General features: G+C 44.8%; 1 long non-coding RNA gene across 2 annotated transcripts; it reads right to left on the minus strand.

Moving 5' to 3' along the window:
• Positions 1–3,825: 3,825 nt before the first annotated feature.
• On the minus strand, positions 3,826–11,210 carry LOC125756257 (uncharacterized). 2 transcript variants are annotated; one of them, XR_007414722.1, is made up of 3 exons: positions 10,733–11,210; positions 10,582–10,668; positions 3,826–3,939 (listed from the first exon to the last, which is right to left on the minus strand). It is a non-coding gene; the product is annotated as an uncharacterized LOC125756257 (long non-coding RNA). The 2 variants fall into 2 exon arrangements; XR_007414721.1 differs by having other exon boundaries at positions 10,530–10,668.
• Between the last annotated feature and the right edge of the window lie 3,525 nt (positions 11,211–14,735).

Genomic DNA, 14,735 nt, shown 5'->3' on the forward strand with positions numbered 1-14,735 from the left:
ATGCATTTCGCTGCACTGAGTGCGTGAGTGCTGTATTATGTACTACGTGCCTTTGTATAGCCCTGTGTTTATTTTCTACTTCGCGACGACAACAATTGTGCAAAAGTAGAGGAGTATATCCGGCGCGACGCATTGGATCCAAGCTCTCCTTGTGTACTTTTATCGAAAAAATCGATTGAAGGCAAGGTACCTTTGAACTTTCGCAAGCGTGAGTGACACACTGAATATCTACAAGTATGTCATGCGAACAAAGTAACGCCGTCTAGGCATTACCGATGCCTGTTTGGATAGGGCGTCGATCCCATTTCACCAGAAGTGGCGACGGCTTTAGGCTCGGACAAAAGACACGGGCATACCAAATTACGCAACCCTCGCACCGATACATGCAGTGGAACGTTCCATTTACGCTTCTCTTGAGCCTTGTGAGACGCGTAACTCTTGTACGGACGATCAACAGCTACGGTCCGTGGTGTAGCCTCTTGTTACCTTCGTCTCTTTATTTGTTTTGTTGCCCCTCTCAGCTTCATTGAGAATTTCCATCCCGGAGCTTCACTCAGCGATGCCGTGAATAGAAACGGACGGTGCGTCGATATGCGCGCGTTTACATTTAACGAGAGATCTTCTCCCATTCTTTACGATGGATACCCTTGCGAAACAGTTCGCGGTGCCTGCTTTACTAAAGCCAGCGAGAACAGCGACCCCTTGTTTGTTTCTTCGAGAGAATGCTGGAATGTGCGTTTTCCTGTGTGCATTCTGAAAGAATGCTGCGCTAGAATAAGGGTTTCGCTTTCGGAGCGTGCAAGAGGTTTTCGCTTTCGGTGTGTGCAAGAGGTTTTCCAGTGATGTTGAGCAACCATTAAGTTGAAGTGTGCAAATATTCGGGAGAGCCGTGCCACAACCACGTATAGAAACATTCTAAAAAGAGACAGGGCGTGGAAACACGGACACAAGGAATGAATTTAATTTGAATTAAATGGAGGAGGGCTGAGCTTTACTAAAGAGGTGCCTCAGAATAATGGAATACAATTTCTAGACATTTCCTTAACGTTCCAGAAGAACCACGTGTGCTGGCAGTATACTCCTAGATCTTCGAAACCGCTGTTAAATATTTTCGCCGAAGCACTCGAAGGTTGTAAAAAACGGCATCGTCATGTCTTACCTTAAGTCAGCCCTCACCAAGTCGTGTGAGCACAAAATGAGTGATAGCTTTAGCGCACAGGTTACGCGTCTTTTAGATGTAGGGTATCCTCGTGATGCAGTGGCCACGGTCGCTGAACGTTTAAAGAAGTCTATTGTGTTAAGTCCGAGCATGGCTGCAGAAAGCGATAGGAAGAAACGTGTCGTAGGTATACCGTACATTCATTGCATATCTCACAGGCTAAAGAAAGTAGGAAGTAGATACGGCGTTAATGTTGTTTTCACGGCTGCCAATAAGCTAGGTAAGATTTGTGCCGCTGTGCAGAGGAAGAATGAGCGAGTAAAAGACAAGAAGCGGACCGATATTTGTTTCGTAAAACACACCAACAAATTCACTGATTGCCGTACGAGTGTGCTGTATAAGGTCCCTTTCAGCTGCGGCCGCTTCTACGTAGGACAGATGGGCCGATGCATTAACCAGAGATTGTTGGAACATAAGAGAGCGCTAACAGGAGGCTCACCTTCTAATCTATCTTTACATTGTCGAGATTGTAAGTGCACGCCAAAATTCGATGAATGCGCAGTGTTGTACCGGCATAGAAATGAAGAAACGCGCCTGATGATTGAAGCATGGCATATCGAGAATAGTGGTAGCGCATGCGTGAGCCAACCGTCGATTAACTTGCATAAAGATGAAATCAAATGCCTTAACAGTTATCTTCCACGTAGACCGCCACGCGTGCCGGATTGATAGGTTCGCCTGTTGCATGGGCATGCGCAATAAGTTTGCGTGCCTTCTTTCTTTTCAGCCGCTGTGCGTCTTAGTCGTTAGTCGGCGGTTTGTGGTGTTTGTGGTGTCTTGACCTCTTTCTTGTGTATGTGTTTGCACGCCCTGTCTCTTTTTAGAAAGAATATGTACCAACTAGCTCAGCTCTCTGTTATTCTATAGAAACAGTCATCTCGCATGAAAGACTAAAATGAAACGGTTTTTGGAAAGCTGCAATGTGTTTGCGCTATAGCGACGCTAATTATTTTTTACGCCTCATTGAACATGTTCATCCAAAGGTGCATTTTGATAATTTCTATTTCTGAGTCGGTGGTCCGTGTGAGCCTTGCGGAGCAGTACCTTGTCCACTCCTTCATGTCTTTCTACGATATATATACAAAGGAGTTGCCTCTTATATGTGTATGCACGGTGTTTTTGATCAAAGAGAGTCGTGTTGATCAAAGACAGATGCGTTTTACTTAAAACTTCTGGAGGTTTCTTATGGCACATAATGCACCCATGTACACGTCGTGCACACAATGTTACCAACAAAGACCAGCCGGCATAATGAGATTACAGCGTGTGCCTCACAGCAACATGCCCTAAAGTTTTAAGGCTCTGCACATTGGGCTACATAATCGTTAGAGATAAAAAGCAATCAGAAGATATAAAATAATTTATTTCAACACCAAACTTGCACATTCGATTTTTTGCAAGTCACGTTCGAAAGTTACCCACATTTAAAATTTTCAGCTTCCAGTATTCGCTTTTAATATTGGTGATGACTAGCCTGTTAGGTTTGCTTCAAGAAAATATTAAGCTTAAAAAACAGTTCTGCGGTATTTTACGAACCCTAGATGCTTCAATATAAACTACAAGTGCGCAAAACGTCCTTCATATCTTCACAAAAAGTGACCTCCCTTGCTTTTTACTGCCTTTAATATTTTGGAAAAGTTCTGGGCTTCACACTTTCTTTGCTAACGTTTGTGTGTGCTTCAAGTTCCGTTAGCCGTGTGCCGCGTTTCTGTGCGGTGCACGGAGGAAGGAGGCATGTCTTTACTGCCCAGTATCTTTAGATAAGCTATAATGAAGGGAACTTTAAAGGACACTAAAGAGAAACAATGAATCTGTTTAGATCGATAAATTGTTCTCTGAGAAACTCTAATTTCGTTAATTTCTCTATCACAGGTTTATTAATAGAGGAGAAAATTAAGTTCAAAGTTTCATAGTTAAATTTCGCACCGAAATCTTCCCGCGTCACGTCACGGATGTCAAAGTGTATTTATTTGTACTTTTGGCGCTATTGGCTAAACAAAATTACCCCAGACTTGGTATGTTAAGTCTATGGTCCCCCTCAGAGGAAATTTATGTCCTTTATTTTTACTGATTAGGAACTACGTAGTCCCTAGTAGGCACCGTCAATACATGTGACGTCACGGCAAAAGGTGCGGAAACTTCAAGGTGGCGTCGCCACCCACATTTTGCTTTTGCGTGTTTTCTCGCTTATTAAGGGTCTTCTCGCAGCAAGCGTGGTGTTTTTGGTATCGCGAAAGAGTACTTTACTAATATGAGAAAAAATCGTTTTGCTCTTTAGTGTCCCTTTAAGGGCTCGTTCCTTGTTGACACAACATTAATGAAAACCAGCAGATAATGAAGCCAAGTAAAACATTGCACACGTTAATTTTATAGTTTTAGCTGTTTTGTAATGATTGCGATATTAATCTGAATAAAGTAAAGTGGACGAAAAGAGAACTTGCCGTCGACAGGGACCTGCAACTTACATCAAATTAGTATCGTAATTATTACAATACAGTTAAAACAGTAGAACTAACGTCCGCTATACCTTCCTTGACTTCGTTATCTGTTGGTATTTTATAAGTCTGTACAACAAATAAACCATCCCTTACAGTTGCCTTCTTCTTTCATCATTCATAGCGAGAGTCTCGTTCCTGCCGACTTGATGCCTTCAGGTAGTATGCGGGGGCTTATTGGTCAGCTTTCCGCTCGGTAACAGATGAAGCGCTACAGGAGGCCACCTGGCAAAAAAAAAAAAAGAGTGTTCGACACTCGCCGTCATGGCTGCGAGCGGCGCTAACAAACACTCCTAGATTTGCATTCACATAAATAACCGATAACATAATAGCCGATTCATAAATAACCAATAACATAAATAACCGATTCACATAATAACCTTAAGAGACAGGAAGAGGGCAGAGTGGGTCAGGGAACAAACAAGGGTTGAGGATATCATAGTTGAAATCAAGAAGAATAAATGGATATGGGCCGGGAACGTGGCACGTCGGCAGGATAACCGGTGGTCATTAAGGGTAACTGACTGGATTCCAAGAGATGGCAAACGCGTGAGGGAGAGACAGAAAATTAGGTGGGTAGATGAGATTAAGAAGTTTGTAGGTATATCGTGGCAGCACAAAGCACAGGATCGGGTTGATTGGTGGAACAGAGTAGAGGCCTTTGCCCTCTAGTGGGCGTAGACAGGCTGATGATGATGAAGAAGAAGATGATGATGATGCTTATGAAATAACTGATATAGTGTACGAAAGGCGACAGCCGCCGTAGGTCACCTTGATAGAGCCACGGGAGTGTTATCCGAAGGTATCACGTTCGGTCCCTGCCGGCGCCTAGTTCTCTTTTCGTCCACTTTCCCTTCTTAAGATTTATGTCGTAATTACTACAGTACAGTTAAAACAGTGCAATTAACGTCCTCTATACCTTTCTTGAATTCATTGTATGTTGGTTTTCATTAAGGCTGTACTGTAAATATAGGTCATTTTTTATCCTCTTCGTGAGTTATGTTAGTTAGTGATAAAGGTTAACGATGTCCCCAGAGAAAATTCGCTTCGAATAGTATCTGTATGTACAAGACCGTGAGTACATGGGCCTCCCATTTCACTCTGGAACACTTAGGCCTTGAGTGTTATTATATGTTGCCGTACATTGTAACAGATTTTGCATTTTGAGCCCCATTCCACTCCCATATTATAAGCTCAGAAATAATATTGAATATAGCGGTTCTCATTTAAGCACATCAACGTGTTACATGATAACGGTTCAACTCAGTCACTGAGATCTTGTAGGAATAGTTTTCCTCCGTGTTTCTTTGTGCGTACCCTTCGAATATTATCTGATACTTCAAACGTTGAAAAATAACCAGACCTTGGATCATAGGTGCACATTCAGTCTCAGAATCGCTAGGTATTCGTTGTTGTCCTAAGACAGATAGTAAAAACGAAAACTCGATACCATGTTTTTTTTTTCTATTATTCTCGTATAACGACTGTCATATTATCCGAATTCTGATGCTAGCGTTCCCTTCTGCATTACTGGCGAGAAGCTAATGAGTCCTGAACTAGCATTCAGTATTAAAGTTGAGAATTTTTTAAGATGGCGGGCATATTAAAGAATTATTGGTAACCATTAGGGTTCCTTTTTTCAACGCTACACAGTACAATAGGGTACGCCATGGACCAAGTAACATTAATAAGGTAATATTCGTTACAATACAGCAGAGAAACAAAAAAGCTAAAAAATAACTGCTGAAGTTTTACCAAGTCAAAAAGAGAAGTGTGTAATACCATTTATACGGCCATGAATTATCAAGAATACACACAGCGATAATATTTCTTAAGGTGAAGTGTTCTATTACAGGGTATGTTCAAATTTTAACAATGCAAATTTTAAGATGTTTAATCGGGCTGGTATTATCGAGAAATATTTGTCACTTGACGATTAGTCATCGTGTAGGCTAAGACACAAGGGATCAATTGCCGTCAGACACAAAAATTAAGTGATTTTTATTCACGTCGGAATGCGCGATGTTTAAGAAAGAAAACTCTGCATAATCCGTAGAACAGCGACGCACCACCACCACTGTGGCATCACGGCTTCAGATGTTCTTCGTGGGTTTGGGACGTTAAACCCCAGCAATTATTATTATTATTATTATTATTATCATTAGATGTTGTTCTGCTGCTCACCTACGGCTACTTCCGGGTCACACGTTCTGCCCACCAACTTCATTTCTTCCATGAATGAGAAGGGAAGTCTCATTATTGCGCTGCCACTGCCTAGCTCACGGCTCATTCATCAGTCTGGGCTCAGTTCGAGCAGATGTGCTGCAAGCCCAGAAAAAAGTTCCTTCAAGAAGGAGCACTGCCCGTTCTTGGTAAACGCAGCCTCGTGTATTTGTTTCTTGTGTGTGTGTTTGTTTTTTGCGCTACCCGCTCAATTGTGCAATCTTACAAACTCGCTCATATCTCGCGTCTTGTAAACCACAGGAAACAGGATAACGCCAGTGGCTCCCGGACATAAACATCTGCGATGACTCAACTTTGTCATATTTCAACGAAAATATATGCGCCCGTAAAACACCCGTGAGAAATGTCATTTTTTAAAGCGTATACATAAAGCACGTGAACGTATCAGTCGGTGGGAGGTAGAGATAAGCATAAGCATACTTTTAGAACATAGACAGGAAAAACTGTACGAAAAAGATTTGTAGAACTCAAGCAGTTACAAATGTACGCGGTAAAGCATTGTAGAGTGTCTCGAGGAAAATGAGAAATTTAGGTACAGAAGATAATGCTAAGAAAAGTGAAGAGACGATAGACGTACCGAACCAAACTTTGGCTGTCTTTCATTAATGAAAATGCATCGCTATTACTGCACTCCTAATAATGAAAGATTAAGATTTAACTGTTTATCCTAAATATATGCCTCCTCTGAAGCTTTCGTTGGAGTCGCGAAACTTTAGTGAGACGGGCATGTTTTCTTTTGTTCGCTACGATGCAAACGGGTTGCTTACAGCCGTAGCTGCAATAGTGAGTATTAGAGATGCGGGGAGATTCGCAAGATTCCAAAAATAACTGTACTCTACACACTGCTTCTATAGACTCGCGATCCCGGACCGTGAGTCAGCGATAGAAGAGGGGATGGAGCTTCGGAACACAATGCGCCGCTTTCTCGACTGACACCGTATTACCTTACAGTGCTTCAGCCTCTTCTCTGTCCCTTCATTCATCCCGTTAATTTCCTAGCTCCTACTACTAATGACATCTGCTTTCTTCCTAACGCATTGTTATCTGCGATGTGCATATTTTTACAACGGGCGAGGAGCATCCCAGGTTTGCCGAACTCCAGAGTTAATTCAATCTCTTCGATCAATTAAACCAACTAGGAGGCACACGAATGAATGAATGAATTAATCAATTAATGAGTCAGTGAATCTTGTTTCATCTTCTGGTTTCCCTTGATGGTATTAGATATTTCCTAGCTGCTCTACCCGTACGCACGTTCGAGTATGAATGCACAAATAAAACTAAATTTTTAAGTACATGCTTTCGCAGACAAGGATGAAAAAGCATGATTGTTTAACACGGCTGAGGCTTGATTACGCACACGCGGCCGCTCAGAACAGAAAATAGATGAATACGCGCGTATGGAGCAACGGCCCGTGCAAGCGGTCGCCTTAGGCACATTAGCGCGATTACTGTACCAGCCACAAGACGAGCTCACATATGCAATGAGCAACCCACCACATGCGCGTATGAAGAACGTTCAGGGACGTGTAATGGAGGAAGGAAAGCGCAAATAGAATAGGAGTTGTTGTTCCCGTCACCGTATATATGAGCAGCAAGAACAAACGCATGCAAAGTAGACGCTTTGGGACACACAATAGACGAACAAGCGCTTGCACCGCGCCAAGCAGTCTCATTTGCATGGCGAAAGCAGAGCCTTGCGTGTTGTGGAAGGAACCAAAATACCCGTACGTGTCGCCTGTGCTAGAAGTCATTAGTACGCTCCACAAAGAGCGCTGAACTTAGTGCGCGTGTTGCAGTTACCGAAAGTGAAAGTTTACCATAGCTACTTCTGTTCACCCAGGCTGTAGGCTTAAGGGAGATAAAGCGAGTGTCACTTGATTGCGAGTCTTAACAAACCTTGGGTTCGTTCGAGTCGAGCCCATAATGAAAGCGGAAACTGCCGCGAGGTTCCGGTTTCTAAGTTCTGCAGCGCCTGATCTGCACAGAACGTAAAGTACGTCTCGGCGTGTAATCATTAGGAAAATGATTCCAAGCCGCTCGCTCTTTATAGTCTTTTACAGCCAAGCGGTATATCTTTAGGTTCTGGCGGATCGCGTGCGCTGGAAAAAACGACGCATAGGACAATTTTTGCCGCCCCTCGCCCCCTCGCCACTGCCTATGCCTCTTTCACAAGTGTCGCGATACTCGGCGGTGGCACTCGCCACCAATCGTTGTGTCCCTTTATCTCGGGACGTAGAGATCGCGCTAGCGCTGTTCTCAGCAGTTGTCCTTTGTACTCGCTAGGGGACGCCCGCATGCCGTTTGCTCGGAGGAAGTAGAGCGGCGATTGAAGGAGCGCCAACGCGAACAGAAGCGTGAGTGGACGCGAAAACAAACGCGCAGTCGTAGCCAATAGCTTCGCTGGCCTACATATTCGGAGAAGTGGAAACGCTCTGAATTTCTTATTCCTGCTACGTCCCTCATCAACCTTCTGTTATATACAGATGCTTTGTGCGGGATAACATTGCGAGTTCTCTATGCTAAATTGCCTTTCTTTTTACGTATCCTGACGGGTCATCCTCAGATGGCACAAAGAGACACCTAACAGCTTTCTAAAAGCTCCTACTTCTGTGCTATTACGAACATCCCTCTCTCAACCCAACACAGAAGGAAACAAAGTAAAAAAAATTGGCCGCGTATCTGCGTGCGTCGCTGCAAATGTCGTCTAAAGGCGACAGAAGAGGCGCTGCGTGAGATATGGACGCCATCTGGCAATACGTCGGGAAACATGAGCGCTGTGTTGCGGGCTGGTAGTCCCGGCGCAGCAGCAGGCGAAGACCGGCGGTGACCAACGCGACCGGCGAGGACGCCAGCCAGCCCGAACACGCGGTTTGGCGGGAAGCGCCGAAGCAGAAGGAACGTCCGCACTCAACGAGTGCTCTCCACACACTCGTTTATTTACACGTCGCCTGAGTAAAACAGGAATGCCAGAGCGGCACCCCATGGCATTCATACAGTGCAATACGGAACTGAAACCCAAACACAACAATGAGCTCGTGCAAAGGGCACGGAGGAAGACAAGTTTCAGTGCAGTCGCATTTTCAGCGCAGCTTATGAAACTAGGGTCTCTAGAATTACGTATCTATGTATTTTCTATTAAAGGAATACAGCACCTAATACTTACCTAGTGATGTTGCGCCTCAGATATACGTAATGTTTGCTTTTTGATCAACAATGTACGCAAGTATGAACCTAGTCATCCGTTCAAGGTGGCTGGCCTTTGGGCAAGTGGTTCAACTTTGGCCGGGTGGCTGAATCAAGGGACGTGCCGACAAACAGAAAGACAGAAAGACAGACCAAAATTTAGGCGTTTAAGTTTCCCAAGAAAGACTATCGTCTTTAAAAAAATCAATACGCCGTAACTGAAACCAATATTTCTTGTTCCACGTGGCGCACGTAACTGAGAATAAATAAAAAAAGTCACAGTTTCGCCGCAAGGCCGAAGCAATGAATGCGATAGCAAGAAACTAATGCTATATGAAATGAGGCTCGCCAATGGATACTCTCAGTTTGAACAGCGCTCCTGTTGCAAAGGCGGCCGAAGCAGCGAAGGAAACCAGCGTGGTTCAAGTGTCGAGCTGTGACACTTGATAGTTGGCGCTCATCTTCTGTTTGTTCGTTTAGCGGCGTCCCTTGAGCTCGAGTGGTTTTTGTACGCTCCGTAACATGAGCGCGGACATCACGGTGAAAGCGTGAAACATCCCTCTTCCCCTCAGCACAAGAAAACCGCGCGAGCAGACAGCGGAAGGGCAAGGTTCTCCCTGCGCAAGTATAAGAAGAAGCGAGCGAGCTCGCCGACGACTTTTAAATGCGCCTGTCGCGCTCCTAACGCCTTCTCGTTGCTAATGAAGAAACGCTTTAAGCGCAGCCGTCTCTGAGTCCGTCCAGCGGTAAAGGGTGTGTATATAACGCTCGCCGTTACCTACGTGGAGGATCTGCGTTTCGTGGCGTAGTGGTTAGCGCCACTCGCTGCGGAGGAAGAGGTCCCTGGTTCGATTCTGCGTTTCGGAAGCATTTTTCTGAAATAATTTTCTTTGGGGCTTTTATATATATATATACATACTTATACATATACGGCGCATGACGGCGGCGACGGCGACGGCAAAATCCAGCCGAGACTGTCCATATAATTGCTATCACAATAAAAAGAAACTCAAGTGTAACTTAAGAAGGGCGCGGGTGTGTGCAGCTTTGCAGCAATCATTTATATGCAATAACGTAAAAATGCTTTTGAAGGGAATAGAAATATGTATTTGTATACACCTCATAGCTCTCGGTAATACGTTTCACTTGGATCTGGGCGCTTGTCCAAGTCTTTGCTGTTCCGGTTACCTTTGATCTGTACACCACTGAAGATGTGTCACCAACTTTAGTCACTAAAAGAGCAACCACTCTGCTAAAGCTCACCGGTCGAGGATTCATTAAAATCTTCACGAAATCATTTGTACCTCTGAGGAAACGGACGGATATATAAAGCAATCATTCGTGCAGCATTCGCATGAGTTTGTTGAAAGAACCGAGAGGGCTACCTCATAAAAGCGTCCCTCCTGTCTGGGTTGAAGTTATTTCAGAAGTTTGTACCATTGCGCGGAACTCGCTTTTTCTTTGTGTCCACTTCGGCTCAGCTCTCGTTTCTGTAGGTATACTGCACCACAGTAGCGCCGTCCCCTGCACCGCACGCAGAATGTATGGATCCGGTGTATGAACAATATAACAACCTGAGAAGACTCACCGAAAGATACACACTTTCTCTCATTGTGCACACGTGGGTGCCCTCATTGTTGTCGAAGCACTTCGAGCCTGCTTTCTTTGGCTGGGTTGTTTTATTACATTTGATTACTCCTGCATCAAGCCACAAGTCTACATTTCCCGATCCTCCAACATCCTACTTCACTTACAATGTCTGTCCCTTTTACGTCGCTTTTATTACCATTGCTTATAAAAAAAAGCGTTGTCATATCCTTTGTTGGGTCCCTTTTTGATATCTTCGTGTTGTATTGCACAAATAAAAGAGTGTTTGTAGAGCTGCGATTCTGTGGGCTTACAATCGAAGCAAAGGCTTGATGGTCTCCACGTGTCGTTCTCCTCCGCCATTACGCTCGCTGGTCGTTCCCGGGTCTCAAACAACAAAATAAATTGGAGGGAGGACAAAGTTAAAGTAGGTTCGGCCCAGGATCTGTGTGCAAAAGAAACCGTATTGAGTTATACTCGCCTAGAATGCGGGTGAGTCCACTGCAAATGGTGCCAAGGGGGGAGGGGGGAGGGGATGTATGGGGAGGAGAAGATATATTACTTCTTTGGGTTTCTTCAACTTTTTTTTTCTACTGGATCCAAGTCTGGTGAACATCATAAATTTCTACATCGATGGCCAGGGAGACACTGTCAGTGGTCTTCGCAAGCAACGGAACAACTCAAACGTTAATAAGAGATGATACCCTCAGTACACATCCTCCGAGTTCTTGAACTTGTTAGCGAACAATACATCCAAGGAGAACAGTACACTGTCGCACCTAACGAACGCGCCTGAGGGCAGTGTACAAACTTTGAATGAGCGTTGCTGTAGACAGGTGCTTGATCACGATGCTAGGCGCCAAAGATTGTTTGTTGCAAGGGTGTTTTGATCATTTTCTATCTTTGCCAGTGGAAATATATCCAGAAGAATACGGAGTCCTTCAGAGGCTAAGTTCCTTTTGAAGCGCCAACGATGCACATAAAAAACACAGATGTGTACTAACTAAAATTTCAATCATTGAGGATCAAACAGCCACATGAACTTTGTTTGCACATTATTCCTGGGATAATCTATCGCTTTTTACTTCTCCAGAGCTCTCTCAGCTGCGAGTAACAAGAACAGTGTGATTTTATGATAATCAAAAGTCTAAAACCGAAAGTTGAAAAGCGTTGAGTGAGTCTTCATTGACTTTGAATAACGACGCATATCGGCCGACAGAACAAGTGAATTTAAAGTAGCTTGCAGAGCCTACCGAACAGCGATATTTCACACTCTCCTCATAGTATTCATCTCAGTTCGTGCGAAGAGATTGACAACCGGAACAGCTGCCCGAAATATACATTGTGTATACGATCGCTTTTATTACCAAAAACACATGTTTTTTTCTCGCCCAATGGGAGGGCGCCCAGACGCGTCGCGTGGTGACACCATCACACAGTTCTCCCGTTCGTTTCGAAGGTGGCACGCAGCTACAAGTCGCTTTGTTCCTGACGCTGCGCCTAAAGCGCCTTCTTACGTATTCACGCATCTGGTTTATTGAAATGTAAAATGTATCGATGCTCTTGCATCATGGGAAGTGATTGCTCGAGTCTCTTAATTGCAACTTTATTGTGTACAGAAAGCGTGGCGTAATCGCATTCGACTACCTTAGTTGTTGATCTTTCTGCTTGATGCATCTTTTTCTAAACCACTCTTATCTATTAACCTCTCTTATTTGCTTCTCGAATCTTCTCTATTTATCTTGTTGATCCACCTTTTCTCTCGCATACGGCAATTAGTGAGACTTATAGACGAAATAAAATGGCCCGGTTATCAAAAGGAAGTAAAGGAGCAGCAATTAAAAAAATGGCAATTTTGTGCCACGCAGCGTAAATGCGGGACGTCGCTACCGCTTCCGGTGGCGACGTTATATTTTTCATTATGTTTTGCTTGCTGTTAGTTGTCGCCACAATACGAAGCGGGCGACGATGGCAACGAGCCGTCAACTTTTTGACATGGGGATTTCTGTGTAAGTTTGGCTACCAGTTTCCTTATACCTTGCACCAGATGTGAAAGGGTCGTTTTTGCAGCTGTACACAGCGCAGCGTTCCTTCGCGTAGCGTGCCCCATCCATCGTCAGAAAGGGCGACAGCACGCCGGCCGTGCGACAGCGAAAGCAGTCACAGGAAGAGTTCTCGACAACTGTTGCGAGCTGGTTTATCTGCTGTGAAATGACGCGGTAGTAAACGATACATACGCAGATAAATAGACTATGGAGGATATGCGCGAAACCATTGCACAAATGAGAGCGGTACCTTGCTGACCGAAGAATGTGCAAAACTAAACGCAAGCCCACGCTAGCAAACTGCCTACATACGCCCAATCTTTATAGCGATCGACCAAAAAGATACGGCAGTCAGATATTTAGCCAAATGCCAGATATCCCAGAAAGTGAAGTGCCAGTTTATATTGTCAACTATAAAATAGGAAACATTCGAAAAACATTTATTCAGGTTTTGCTTTTCATCAGTTATCCCCATCTCAACTAGCCGCGCTTCAATCGTGCTCCGCGCGTTGATGTCTGTGGCAATAGATTTCTGAACCCTCTCCGTTCCAACTTTTCGAGACCGACACAAAATGACCATTTGTCACATGCAAAGCTTATGTGAGCCATACCCGCAATTACTGATAAGCGCCGAGCGCGGACCGATCTCCGTTGGACTTCCCGAAGCTCAGATGGACCTCTCGACTAGCCACTTTTGGATGCTGACTGCCAGAAGTTGCTAGCGGACCGGATAATCAAAACTGCAGACAGGTCTACGGCAACCCCGCCTTTAGTCTGAAAAGTTCGGCAAATACATAACATTTTCTGTCATTTCTATCCTACACTATTTCCTCGCCTGTTCCTAGTACTGAGTAGCATCGACTGTAATTCTGGCTCAATCATCGGTATACTGGCCACAATTATCAGCTGCCGCGGTATCTCTTAGCAGCACTTTGTGGTTTTATATTTGCAGACAACCTAGAATACTAAGCATTCCATACGGGAGAACCGTAAGCTGTCACTCGACGAAGTATTGTTCGTCAACTGATTTCAGTGTTTGTATTGGTTCGTATCGACTCCAGTCACTCAAGGGGGCACTGAATACGTAACGTATTGCATAACCACCGTTGTATTATTAGTTTGCTATGCGCAATGCAAGTGTCTATCTCTGTAATATTTTTTCGTTATTTGCTAAAGCGAAAGCGGCGCGAGCAGTTTCACTATAGGAGATTTTCCTAATTCAGTCTGGCCACACTGATTTTTTTGCCGTCCGCCATTAGTAGGGCGTCATTTCAGGCAGTTGCATGGGCAGTGTCGGAGAGCCCACACTACAGCGTCTCGCTTACTGTTTTGGTGGTGATGTCGTGGTCCAAACGTCTCGCAGTTATTCCGGAGACTCTTACGGAAGAAAAAGTGGAAGCCTACAGCGCCTCAAAAAGGTTAGCGAAGCACAACGATGAACGAAGTCACAAGTTTGCTGTGGGAAGCTACGTCCAAACCGCCTCGATCGAAACGTCTTCGTACACAGGGCTATCCCGAAAGCACTCAACGGAAAACTTTCGGCTCACGCGCTTCTCCAGCTGGCTACGCTCTTGTGCTGCAATGTCGAGCGCTCGCTCTGCTTTGTACAACGAACTTTTAGTGAGCTCCACTTATTCGGCTTTTTTCTTTACTTCCGACTTTAACGCACGGACACGCGCCGTCATTACGTCGAGTTGTTCGGTGAGGTCGGAAATCTTTAGCGAGCACGCACAACCACACGCCACGCCATCGATGCTGCTCGTCACCGATGTAGGAGAGCAGATGTCTACGTCGCTCACATCCGCAGTAGTCGATCGCCCGCCTTCGGAAGGCACTGTAGCGCTGACGAGGTTAAGTGGTTCTCGATTTCTTGGCTTTTTTCTTGGTGGAGGCCTCGGAGAACTAAACGCGAAGATGTTGGGCACGGCGTCTTGCTTCAAGAAACGACGGTTTCCGGCG

This window comes from Rhipicephalus sanguineus, unplaced genomic scaffold, assembly GCF_013339695.2.
Source record: "Rhipicephalus sanguineus isolate Rsan-2018 unplaced genomic scaffold, BIME_Rsan_1.4 Seq6307, whole genome shotgun sequence".
In the NCBI taxonomy this organism is placed as follows: domain Eukaryota; kingdom Metazoa; phylum Arthropoda; class Arachnida; order Ixodida; family Ixodidae; genus Rhipicephalus; species Rhipicephalus sanguineus.